We start from the raw sequence: 14,674 nt of genomic DNA on the forward strand, positions 1-14,674 counted from the left end.
AGAGCTTGATGTCAAAAAACAATAGAAATCGAGAATAACGAAAAAAAACAGAGAGAAAAGCACGTAAATGAAGAAGAAGAACAGAAAGAGTAAGAAGAACGTGTAGCAAGAAGAAGAAGAAGGAGGAGAAAGAGAAGGCAAGAAACGTACCTTGAATAATATTTCTTCGTTTTTTCTAGTGATTTTGATGAAGGAGAAAGAGAAAACGAAAAGAGGAGAAGAAATTTCAATAAAAAAAAAGGAGGAAGAGAAAAAAAAGAGACACAGAGAAAGAAGAAGAAGAGGAAGAGGAAGAGGAAGAGGAAGAAGAAGAGGAAGCACGGAGAAAGAAGAAGAAGAAAAAGAGGAAAAAAAACGTGAAACAGCATGAATAAAGCGCGTGTAAGTGACGTAGGAGTTGCAACACGTTTTGATAGATTAGGCATTAATAAACTTGTAGTAGTTACAAGCCCTAATCGCTTGTATACTGAGCTTTTCCCTAATTTAAAATAGCATAGTTTGTGATTATAATTAATATATATGTATTGCCCACAAACAAATTAAAAAATTAAAATTTTTACCCAAAAATTTGACATCGCCAAAACTATTTATGTACAAATATAAATATTATTACATCTTTGGATAATTTATATATTAAACGAGTTAAAATTTTAACACATAATTAAAATTTTAACACATAAATTGTGCCATCTTATAACATTATTTGTGTACAAACTAAAATAACATCATTCTAGATTATTTATATATTATAATGTTATAAAAACATATTTTTGTGTAATTAATTTATTTTAATTAGGAGATTCAGGTAACTTAAATATTTTTTAATTTATTTATGCATAAAAGGTAAAAGCCATAATTTTAGGTTACACTTATCAAATCACAAATTAAACATACAATTTATTGTTTACAACTTAAATTAAATATATTAATAGTATTGAAACCATAGGTAGAATATAGAATGATAATTTTCAAATGCTATTATAAAAAATAGTGTATCAAAAGATAAGATAATATCATATATAATATTTTTTCACTTTTATTTCTGTTTTTTAGTACGAAACTTTTATTCTTCAATTACATAATATAAGTATACAAAGAGATGTTTAAGTATTATAAAATCAATTAAAGCAAACAACTTTTGCCTTGGAAATTATATTAGGAAAATTAAAAGAGGTGTCCCATGCATATTTAAAGGTAACAGGATGCGATCTAGAAATAGGTCGACCATTATTAACAAGACAAAGTCCTCCTTTCTCTTTGCCCAAAATTGATGTATTTATAGGCTCCACGGTTTGAAATCCTAAGCAAAATATACTTACTTCCCGAAAATCACATACAACACATGTGGTGCTTATATTTACTAGCCACTCTGGCTTTCCTTGTACTTTAGCCCCTGTTGGGTTTTGCGTAAAATGAAGATCAAGAAACTGGTCGCACTGGCTATAACCTGATGATTAGTACCAAAACAACAAATAAATTAAAACTAGTAGTCGTAAAAAAAAAAAAGTTTTTAAATCAGTTATAATTGTATATATATACATACATATTATTTTATATTCTTTATATTCTAACATATATTTTATATTATGACTCATTTTTATTATACACCTAATTTGAAATTCTCACATTCGCAATAAAATGAAAAAAAAAAAAAAGAAAAAGAGTAGAAATTCATGCATTTGAAAATAATTACATTGAGAAACCAGGGCAAGAAAGAGGAATATGACGATAATTATGTTGTTCATGACAGCCATCTTAAATTTTTTTTTTTTGAGAGATTAAATCAATGTTGTCTCGATAAATTCTTGAATTTATCTAATGTATTTCAACACTGTTTTGGTGTGCCTTTTATAGTTGCACAATCTTATATCAATTAATTACAATGGCATATTTTGAATAAATTAAATTTATATTTAAGATATTCAAATATAAATAATTAATTCTTTGATTTGCTAATTAAATATATAAGTTTAAATCCAGGGAAAAAAATGGTATGATTTGACTTCCCAAATCCGATAGAATCTTGTATTTTAGACTTGGTTTTGGATTTGATTTTTATTTTTATTTTTTAAAACTAACTTAATAAAATTAGTTTAAAAAAATAATTTATATTTGTTAAATTAAACTAAAAATGATTTTTAAAAGCACAAGAAACAATAATTATATTTTGTGAAATAATTGATAAAATTTAAAAAGACTATAAATAAGGTCATGTCTAATAATATAATAAGACAAGATACTGAGAATAAAATACAGAAAATAAAAATACATAAATTAATGTTTTTATATTTTATTTAGTAATAAACTAAATATAAAATAGAACAAATAACAAGAAGTCTAATTTACTGTTATTTTTTTCAAATAAAATTTAGAACAAAAATAAAATGATAAAATATTTAATTTTAAAAATTTGATAGTGATAATAAAAAATAAAAAAATAAGTTATCTCTTCGTCCAGAGTCTTATGTCTTTCCTGACAAAATACACTAATTCAGTGTTTTAAGATATAAATATATAATAAATTATCTATGTTTTACTTATCAAATACAATTTTGTGTCTCTATTTTTATGTCTTAATATTCTGTCCTAGTAAATAAAGACAGTCTAATAGACATAAATATAAGAATAAATTTTGATATAAAAATATTTTTTTTCAATACTTTTAAGAGTATTTTTTACTTTTAAATGCTAAAAGTATTTATCTAATATATATATATATATATATTCTCTATCAAAAAAAATTTATCCAACTAAGCTTTAATGTTATTCTTTTAAAAAAAACGATATTTAATACTCATGATGACTAATTGATAACTACAAATCATAAAATTTGCTAGTATAAATACATAATATTTTTTATTTATCAATGCTAAAAGTATAAATACATAATATATATATATATATATATATATATATATATATATATATATATATATATATATATATATTCTATATCAAAAAAATTTATCCAACTGAGGTTTAATATTGTTCTTTTAAAGAAAGATGATAATTAATACTTATGATAATTAATTGATGACAACAGATCATAAAATTTATTAATTTTCTAGCATTTCTCAATATTTTGCATATGGTTAATAAAAAAATTTATTTTTATTATTTTTCGATAATATTTATGTCATTTGACTATATGAATTATGTATGTAAAATTATTAATAATATTAAAAATCTAAATTATTTATTTATTTTACATTCAAATAAGAATGAGAAATTGAATGACAGTCAAAGTCATAATAAGTATTTATTATTATATTATTTTAAAATGCACATTATACTATTTTAAAATACATAACAATAGTATGTCAATGTAGTGTGTTTTGGCTTGAATTTTTATCCGATCCATCTCTCTTTTCAACGTTATTTGTGAATAATATTATATATTTATGATGATATTTTTTAACAATTAATGAATATCATAAGATTTGTTATTAATTTAAAAAAATAAAATACATATAAAATGTTTTTTAATTAATAAAGTATCTAAATTATGTGTCTTAGTCATGGGATTTTTATTTATGAAAATCAAATTTGTAAGATTAGTTAGTAATTAGATATTTATATTTTATTTATGAAAAATATTTTTGATAAGATTTTACAATTAGATTTAGTGTCGAATATTACTATATTATTACCGTCGGTTTTACTAGCAAATTTTGCGATAATTACAATACTAAATTCGTCATCTACGAGACATTATCGTCAGATTAATATTTTTTACCCTAAATCTGACGGTATCAAATGATGCGAAAATAAATTTAGATGACGTGTATTTTACTATTGGATTTACGATTGAAAAAACTTATGGTAAGACAATTAAAGGAAATGCCCCATTTTGGTCACAGGCCCCATGTTATTTGCGAAAAATTTCGCTAGTAAATTCACCGGTAAAATGGACCCTAAATTCGAATTTGCGAACCCTTTCTCCTATTTTTGCAATATTTTCAATATCACTTCTCTCCCCTTTCTCTCTCTCTTGCCGTTAGTCCTACCATTGCCACCATTCACCGTTGTTTTGCTGTCACCAACTGCTTTCCATGACTCCAGTCATCGTTGCCATTGAGGAGCATCCATTAGGAGTTTGTTTCTACCGTTGAGGAAATTATTTCTCCCTGCGAGTTGCTGGCTTCGTCGTTTGCCGCTGCCGCCAGTTGCTGCCTCCATCGTTTGTCACTGCCACCAGTTGCCACCGTCAGTTGCGACGTTACCTTTCTTCCTTCATTCAGGTATGTCTTCTTCTCTTCTTTCTTTTATTTTTTTCATTGTTCGTATTTGTTAAACCCTAACCTTACACTCCTTTGTCCTATCATTTGCCGTCGCTATCATGATGCTGAAAAAGTCTTTGTGCTGCTACTGTTTCGAAGTAAGTAAATTATTATAAAATTGTGATATAAAATAAATTTAGAATATTTAGTTTAGAGTAATTAGTTTTATAATTAGTTAAAAATAATTAATCTTATAATTAGTTTAAAGTTATTACGTATTTTTTATTTCTAATTATGACATAGTATTTTAATTCTTATTTATAAATAATATATTGTGAAATTGTGATATATAGTAAATTAGCTACGCTCAGAGTATTTAGGATTTAAATTTTGTTAGGTTAAGGTTTAGGGTAATTAGGATATAAATTATTTTAGGTTTGGATTTAGACTAATTTAGACTTGATTTTAGATTAATTAAATTAATTTTATTATTAATTAGAATTTTGGGATTAGATTAATTAATTTTACAAATATACATAAGTTTTTATCATTAATTTTTACATTTCACAAACTTTATTTCTATTTTATAATTTTCTTTTTTTGTTTGAACGTTGTGTAGTTTTAATCGTGGGTTGTTCATGCAGTATTCAGATTGGTTTTTTGTCTCTAAATATGCTATATTGTTTAAATTTTATGATATACTTATTTTTTTAATGATAGAGTTTTAAGACAGAAGTGGGAGAAGGTTGTCTAGTGGAGCCTTCTCGAAATCCTTGTTTGCTAAAAAAAATTGCAGAGTAATAAAAGGTTGCACTCTAAAACGGCTAGAATTTGATGTTTTATTGAATTAATGTTTATTTAATTTATGCCTGTAACAGTTTTCTTCGTAAATTGATAAATTTTTTTGGCGAAGGTCTTTAAATTAAGGAAAAATTCTGCCGATTTTCATTAAAATTATTTAAAAATATGTTTGGTTTGTGAGAAAATAAAAATTATATTTGGCTGAGAGTTCAAATTATAGAAGAAACTTTGCTGAAATTGCAATACCCTACCACCCAAAACTTTACGCTATAGTCGTAAATCAGAGGTGGTGAGGCATTACAACGCCTAAAAAAAAGATACATACATATATTCGAAAAATAATATAATTAGGAGCCTATGAAAGAAAGATGAACAAAGCGATAACCGTTATCACACTCGAAGTGCATAAGATAAGAAAGCATCGGTATACAGAACTAAAGATATATATAAGATCCATAGATAACATACATAGAGTACTAGTCTCGACCTGCACAAAAAGGCCGGCTAAAATATAATACAACTTGTTTCTCCAAAATACAAAACTCTGAGAGGGATATACAAATACATATAAAAAAAGTAGAGAAAAGTACTACATAGATCAAAATAAATCCAAAAGTAGTAAAGTCTTCACTTCATCAAGAGTCCAGCACACTTAGCGAGGTGTCTCACATCCTATATCTAAAAATCAACAAAATCCTACAACGGGTGAGAACTCAAAAGTTTTCAATGAGGTGATAATACCAAATAGAGACTATGTAAAAATATATGAACCCATTAGGTAATTCTAAACTCCAATCATTCAAGGTTCAAGCCTAGGATCCTTTCTAATTCAAACAAGGTAAATAGACTAAGTCTCAATCATACTAGTGATCTCAAATCTCAACCCAAAGCAAGTGGGACAAATCACAATCCTTTTTTCTACCCAAACAACTCAAGTATCAATCAAACTCATTTTGATTATCCAATTATATCAATATATCACAACACGAACAACCCTCATCGTTACCATCGCCATCATAAGAGATTTCTCAGTTGTTCGAACACATGCAAAACAATACAAAGAATACACAAGTAGAGAGAACAGATAACGCAATTAGTTCAAATAGCATATAGATACAATTATTCAACAAATCAAGCCAAAAGCAAGCCAAAAACAAGATGCACACCCAATCAATACACACAAATATAGATGATGCATGTCTATTCCTAAATAGGCCATGAGCTCACATGTTGGTTGGTAGGCCGTCCCTATCTCAGAAAACATCCCTTCCATTGGCGCTACATATCACCATCCTCATGGGGGATCATTCATCCGGTCTCTAGTGAGCGTTACGTATCGTCGTCCTTACAGAGTTGTACTCACAATTTCGCGTGGACATTACATATCGCTGTCTCCACCGAGCTGTACTCTTAGTTTCAAGTATAGTGGGTGTTACGTATCGTCGTTCTCACTTATCAAATTCGTTTTCTCCATGAGCCTTATGTATCGCCGTCCCCACTGAGCCTCATGCACATTATCTCAAGTGAGTGTTGCATACCACCGTCCTCACGAGATTGTGCCCAATATCAATTCTCAATCATAATCATAACACAAGAGGGGATTCTTCATCCTAAACTTGCCTAATCCGTGAGCAGGATGAGACCTCTGTCCTCACCAAATCAATCATATTCATGGTCTTTAATCAAATTCACAAGTTATTAGATTAACATCATGTACCTATAAGAAATAAAATGGGTCGGCGTGAAGGCTAGGGAGTTGGATACTTCCGGATTCAAACTTTGGTATACAGGAAAAGGTGAAGAATAGGACTGGGGTAAGTATTATCGTAGATAAGCAGTGGAAGAAGGACGTAGTAGTTGTCAAGAGGGTGGGTAATTGAATCATCTCTATCAAACTTATGGTGGAAGGAGGTACTTTTCATATGATTAGCACCTATGCACCGCAAGTGGGTTCGAATGAGCAACACAAGCTAAGGTTTTGGGAGGATCTAGAGAGTTTGTTCCAAGATATACCTTTGGGAGATAAGATTTTTTTAGAAGGAGATTTAAATGACCATGTTGGAAGAGAAGTGACTGGGTATGGAAGTATCCACGGAGGTCATGGTTTTGAGGTGGTCAATATCGAGGGTAAATACGAACCAAAACTTTAATTAAGAAAACGAAAGGAGACTTTATTTTAAATAACTTAATCACAAAAGTATATATATTCAGATAGCTTTATATACATAAACTTATTTAAAGAATCTGAATTACAAGTCATACCCCTCTAAAAACTAAAAGAATAAACGATGAGCAAAAAATAAATTCTAACAACTCAACTCGTAAACATACTCTTCTATGCTCCTGCAGCTCCACAGTAAACCTTCACACCTATAGCTGAAAGGGGTAGAAATAGGGGGTAAGAATTGGGGAGTTCTTAGTAGGGTTAGGAGTAGATAATTAAATCCGTATTATCAAAGCTCAAACATTTGCAGCCTGACACAAGGACCCAGAACAATAACCAATCATAGAAGTTCAAATTAATAAGCAATGAAAATTACAAACACACTCAAGCAATCATAAACAATTCACAACACCAAACCAAATGTAAAATATGCAAACAAGGATGATGCATGTTGATAATAGGAATTTATCGTTGATCTAGATTTTCACAAATTAGAATTCCATCATTGAAAGTATAGTCTAGACCAAGAATTAATTCCCTAATCAAATGTTTAATCCAAAGGATATGTCACAATCAAAACACAATAATAAAGCGAGAGTATTTAGACTCCCGGGTCTTCTTTTCTAGGAGTTGCAATTAAGTGTCAATTGTTGGCTATGAGGGATTGGGGATTGTGATTGCAAGAGAGAAGCAAGAAATGTAAATAGTAAGGAATGTAAATGATCATGCAAGAAATTAAATGAAAAGCAAGTCAATGAAAATGGAAATTGGATACTAAAAGGAGCTCTTGGTGAGAATTGGGGAATTAAGGATTCCTATCCTAGTTGTGGACCACAAATATAATTGTGTGGAATTAATCCCAATTAGTCAATCCTACTTGAGAATTAGTCAAAAGGGCATAATTGATTCTAATCTCTAAGTCCTAATTCAACACTATGGGTCACTTAGAGTCAAGGAAAATCAAACCAATTAACAATTCATACACAATGTGGAATGGACATCCACAACTCAATTCCACCAAAACACCCAATTTCTCAACCAAGAGTGTGAAAACTAAACATGCAAGAAACTAAAAGTCAAAGCAAGGAAAATTAAAATGCAAGAAACCTCTTGGCAAGTAATTGAGAGCTAAGGTTACCTATTGATGAGCGGATAATTTATACGCTTTTTGGCATTGTTTTTAGGTAGTTTTTAGTAAATTCAAGCTACTTTTAGGGATATTTTCATTAGTTTTTATGTTAAATTCACATTTCTGGACTTTATTATGAGTTTGTGTGTTTTTCTGTGATTTCAGGTAATTTCTGGCTGAAATTAAGGGACTTGAGCAAAACTCTGATAGGAGGCTGACAAAGGACTGCTGATGCTGTTGGAATCTGACCTTCCTGCACTCAAAATGGATTTTCTGGAGTTACAGAACTCCAAATGGCGCGCTATCAATGGCGTTGGAAAGTAGACATCCAGAGATTTCCATCAATATATAATAGTCCATACTTTATTCGAGAATTGATGACGTAAAGTGGCGTTTAACGCCAAGTACATGCTGCTGTCTGGAGTCAAACGCCAGAAACACGTCATGACCCGGAGTTGAACGCCCAAAACATGTTATAACCTGGCGTTCAACTCCAAGAAAAGCCTTAGCTCGTGGATAGACCAAGCTCAGCCCAAACATACACCAAGTGGGCCCCGGAAGTGGATTTATGCATCAATTACTTACTCATGTAAACCCTAGTAGCTAGTTTATTATAAATAGGACTTTTTACTAGTGTATTAGACATCTCTGGACGCCTAGTCCTTAGACCATGGGGGCTGGCCATTCGGCCATGCCTGAACCTTTCACTTATGTATTTTCAACGGTGGAGTTTCTACACACCATAGATTAAGGGTGTGGAGCTCTGCTGTACCTCGAGTTTCAATACAATTACTATTATTTTCTATTCAATTCTCTTTATTCCTATTCCAAGATATACGTTGCACTTCAACTTGATGAATGTGATGATCCGTGACACTCATCATCATTCTCACCTATGAACGCACGTGACTGACAACCACTTCCGTTCTACCTTAGGCCGGGCGCATATCTCTTAGATTCCCCAACAGAATCTTCGTGGTATAAGCTAGATAGATGGCGGCATTCATGGGAATTCGGAAAGTCTAACCTTGTCTGTGGTATTCCGAGTAAGATTTCGGTATTGAATGACTGTGACGAGCTTTAAACTCCTGAAGGCTGGGCATTAGTGACAGACGCAAAAGAATCAAGGGATTCTATTCCAACCTGATTGAGAACCGACAGATGATTAGCCGTGCTGTGACAGAGCATAGGACCATTTTCACTGAGAGGATGGGATGTAGCCATTGACAACAGTGATGCCCTACATACAGCTTGCCATGGAAAGGAGTAAGAAGGATTGGATGAATGTAATAAGAAAGTAGAAATTCGAGAGGAGCACAGCATCTCCATACGCCTATCTGAAATTCCCACCATTAATTTACATAAGTATTTCTATCTTAGTTTATTTATCTTTATTTTCTATTTATTCCATTAATCAAATTTAAACCAATAATCCAATTATACTTGAATCCGCCTGACTAAGATTTACAAGGTGACCATAGCTTGCTTCATACCAACAATCTCTGTGGGATCGACCCTTACTCACGTAAGGTATTACTTGGACGACCCAGTACACTTGCTGGTTAAGATGAACGGAGTTGTGTCCACACATAATCAATAGCCATTAAATAAATCTCATGCAAATACAAAGAGGGTCACAATTTCGTCCACCAAGTTTTTGGCGCCGTTGCCGGGGATTGTTCGAGTATGGACAACTGACGGTTCATCTTGTTGCTCAGATTAGGTAATTTTCTTTTCAAAAATCTTTTTCAAAATCTTTCTTTTCTTTTTCGTTTTTCCAAAAATATTTTCGAAAATAAAAATTTTATAAATCCAAAAAAATTAGAAAATCATAAAAATAAAAAATATTTTGTGTTTCTTGTTTGAGTCTTGAGTCAATTTTTAAGTTTGGTGTCAATTGCATGCTTTAAAAATTTTTCTTTCATTTTTTTTGAAAATTTCATGCATTCATAGTGTTCTTCATGATCTTCAAGTTGTTCTTGATAAGTCTTCTTGTTTGATCTTGATGTATTCTTGTTTTGTGTTGTTTGTTGTTTTTCATGTGCATTTTTCGTTTGTTAGAGTCCATGCATTAAAAACCTCTAAGTTTGGTGTCTTGCATGTTTTCTTTGCATAAAAATTTTTTCAAAATTATGTTCTTGATGTTCATCATGATCTTCAAAGTGTTCTTGGTGTTCATCTTGACATTCATAGTGTTCTTGCATGCATCTTGTGTTTTGATCCAAAATTTTCATGTTTTGGGTCATTTTTGTGTTTTTCTCTCTCATCATTAAAAATTCAAAAAAAAAATATCTTTTCCTTATTTTTCTCATAATTTTCAAAAATTTGAGTTGACTTAGTCAAAAAATTTTAAAATTAGTTATTTCTTACAAGTCAAGTCAAATTTTCAAAATTTAAAAATCTTATCTTTTCAAAATCTTTTTCAAAAATCATATCTTCTCCAATTTTTCCTCTTTTTCGAAAATTTCAAAAATCTTTTTCAAATTATTTTCAAAATCTTTTTCTTATCTTTATATCATATTTTCAAAATTACACTAACAATTAATGTGATTGATTAAAAAATTTGAAGTTTGTTACTTTCTTGTTAAGAAAGGTTCAATCTTTAAGTTCTAGAATATTATCTTGTAATTTCTTGTTTGTGAAGTAAGTAATTTCAAATTTTTGAATTAAATCTTTTTATCTTTTATCATATCTTTTTCAAAAATTTTTATCTTTCTCAAAATTTGATTTCAAAATATCTTATCTAAACTCTTATCTTCTTATCTTTTTAAAATTTGATTTCAAATATTTTTCAATCAACTAACTAACTTTTTGTTTGTTTCCTATCTTTTTCAAAACCACCTAACTACTTTTCCCTCTCTAATTTTCGAAAATATCTCACCTCTTTTTTCAAAAATTCTTATTGTTTCATGTTTTAATTTTAATTACATTTTATCTCTAATTTTCGAAAATACTAATCCTTTTTTTTAAAAAAAATTATTTTCGAAATTTCCCCTCTCTTTTCTTATTCTATTTAATTATTTAATTACTAACACTTCTCTTCACCTCTCTCCATCTAAATATCCGAACCCACTCTTCTTCATTCTTCTCCACTTTCTTTTTCTACTAACATAAAGGAATCTCTATACTGTGACTTAGAGGATTCCTCTTCTTTTCTTGTTTTCTTCTCTTTCATATGAGCAGGAACAAGGAAAAAGGCACTCTTGTTGAAATTGATTCTGAACCTGAAAGGACTCTGAAGAGAAAACTAAGAGAAAACAAAAGCTTCCACCTCTGAGTCATGGGAGATGGAGAGATTCATCTCAAGGGTCCATAGCTCTGTAGAAGAGCATTTGACTGCACATCAAGAGAGCATGAGAAATTCCCTCTTCAAAAAAATCCCTAAGATACCTCAGGGGATACATGTTCCTCCACATAATTATTGGAAGCAACTAAGGATAGGAACACCATAATCACTAGGGATCATGCAACAGAAGCAAGGAAGAGACATAAAGGAGCTCAAAAAGCACCATTGGACCTTCAAGAAGGCGCCACCCTCACTCAGGTGGACTCATTCCTTTTTCTTATTTTCTCTGCTTTTTCGGTTTTTATCCTTCATGTCTATCTATGTTTTGTGTCTCTACTTCATGATCATTAGGATGTAGTAACTATGTCTTAAAGCTATGAATAAATTCTATAAATCCTTCACCTTTCTTAAATGAAAAATGTTTTAATTCAAAAGAACAAGAAGTACATGAATTTCGAATTTATCCTTGAATTTAATTTAATTATATTGATGTGGTGACAATACTTTTTATTTTCTGAATGAATACTTGAACAGTGCATATTTTTGATCTTGTTGTTTATGAATGTTAAAATTATTGGCTCTTGAAAGAATGATGAACAAAGAAAAATGTTATTGATAATGTGAAAAGTCATAAAATTGATTCTTGAAGCAAGAAAAAGCAGTGAAAAAAAAGAAAAGCTTGCAAAAAAAATGGTGAAAAAAAATAGAAAGAAAAAGAAAAAGCAAGCAGAAAAAGCCAATAGCCCTTAAAACCAAAAGGCAAGGGTAAAAAGGATCCAAGGCTTTGAGCATCAATGGATAGGAGGGCCCAAGGAAATAAAATCCAGGCCTAAGCGGCTAAATCAGGTTGTCCCTAACCATGTGCTTGTGTCATGAAGGTCCAAGTGAAAAGCTTGAGACTGAGTGGTTAAAGTCGTGATCCAAAGCAAAAAGAGTGTGCTTAAGCGCTCTGGACACCTCTAACTGGGGACTCTAGCAAAGCTGAGTCACAATCTGAAAAGGTTCACCCAGTCATGTGTCTGTGGCATTTATGTATCCGGTGGTAATACTGGAAAACAAAGTGCTTAGGGCCACGGCCAAGACTCATAAAAGTAGCTGTGTTCAAGAATCAACATACTTAACTAGGAGAATCAATAACACTATCAGAAATTCTAAGTTCCTATAGAAGCCAATCATTCTAAACTTCAAGGGAAAAAGTGAGATGCCAAAACTGTTCAGAAGCAAAAAGCTACAAGTCCCGCTCATCTAATTAGAATTAATATTCATTGATATTTTGGAATTTATAGTATATTCTCTTCTTTTTATCCTAATTAATTTTTAGTTGCTTGGGGACAAGCAACAATTTAAGTTTGGTGTTGTGATGAGCGGATAATTTATACGCTTTTTGGCATTGTTTTTAGGTAGTTTTTAGTAAATTCAAGCTACTTTTAGGGATATTTTCATTAGTTTTTATGTTAAATTCACATTTCTGGACTTTACTATGAGTTTGTGTGTTTTTCTGTGATTTTAGGTAATTTCTGGCTGAAATTAAGGGACTTGAGCAAAACTCTGATAGGAGGCTGACAAAGGACTGCTGATGCTGTTGGAATCTGACCTCCCTGCAATCAAAATGGATTTTCTGGAGCTACAGAACTCCAAATGGCGCTCTCTCAAAGGCGTTAGAAAGTAGGCATCCAGATCTTTCCATCAATATATAATAGTCCATACTTTATTCGGGAATTGACGACGTAAAGTGGCGTTCAACGCCAAGTACATGCTGCTGTCTGGAGTCAAACGCCAGAAACACGTCACGACCCGGAGTTGAACGCCCAAAACATGTTATAACCTGGCGTTCAACTCCAAGAAAAGCCTTAGCTCGTGGATAGACCAAGCTCAGCCCAAACATACACCAAGTGGGCCCCGGAAGTGGATTTATGCATCAATTACTTACTCATGTAAACCCTAGTAGCTAGTTTATTATAAATAGGACTTTTTACTAGTGTATTAGACATCTCTGGACGCCTAGTCCTTAGACCATGGGGGCTGGCCATTCGGCCATGCCTGAACCTTTCACTTATGTATTTTCAACGGTGGAGTTTCTACACACCATAGATTAAGGGTGTGGAGCTCTGCTGTACCTCGAGTTTCAATACAATTACTATTATTTTCTATTCAATTCTCTTTATTCCTATTCCAAGATATACGTTGCACTTAAAATTGATGAATGTGATGATCTGTGACACTCATCATCATTCTCACCTATGAACGCACGTGACTGACAACCACTTCCGTTCTACCTTAGGCCGGGCGCATATCTCTTAGATTCCCCAACAGAATCTTCGTGGTATAAGCTAGATAGATGGCGGCATTCATGGGAATCCGGAAAGTCTAACCTTGTCTGTGGTATTCCGAGTAGGATTCCGGGAATCTGGAAAGTCTAACCTTGTCTGTGGTATTCCGAGTAAGATTTCGGTATTGAATGACTGTGACGAGCTTCAAACGCCTGAAGGCTGGGCGTTAGTGACAGACGCAAAAGAATCAAAGGATTCTATTCCAACTTGATTGGGAACCGACAGATGATTAGCCGTGCTGTGACAGAGCATAGGACCATTTTCACTGAGAGGATGGGATGTAGCCATTGACAACGGTGATGCCCTACATACAGCTTGCCATGGAAAGGAGTAAGAAGGATTGGATGAATGTAATAAGAAAGTAGAAATTCGAGAGGAGCACAGCATCTCCATACGCCTATCTGAAATTCCCACCATTAATTTACATAAGTATTTCTATCTTAGTTTATTTATCTTTATTTTCTATTTATTCCATTAATCAAATTTAAACCAATAATCCAATTATACTTGAATCCGCCTGACTGAGATTTACAAGGTGACCATAGCTTGCTTCATACCAACAATCTCTGTGGGATCGACCCTTACTCACGTAAGGTATTACTTGGATGACCCAGTACACTTGCTGGTTAAGATGAACGGAGTTGTGTCCACACATAATCAATAGCCATTAAATAAATCTCATGCAAATACAAAGAGGGTCACAATTTCGTCCACCACCTATCCTAATCATTGACCACAAACACA

This window comes from Arachis hypogaea, chromosome 1 (assembly GCF_003086295.3).
Source record: "Arachis hypogaea cultivar Tifrunner chromosome 1, arahy.Tifrunner.gnm2.J5K5, whole genome shotgun sequence".
Lineage (NCBI taxonomy): Eukaryota > Viridiplantae > Streptophyta > Magnoliopsida > Fabales > Fabaceae > Arachis > Arachis hypogaea.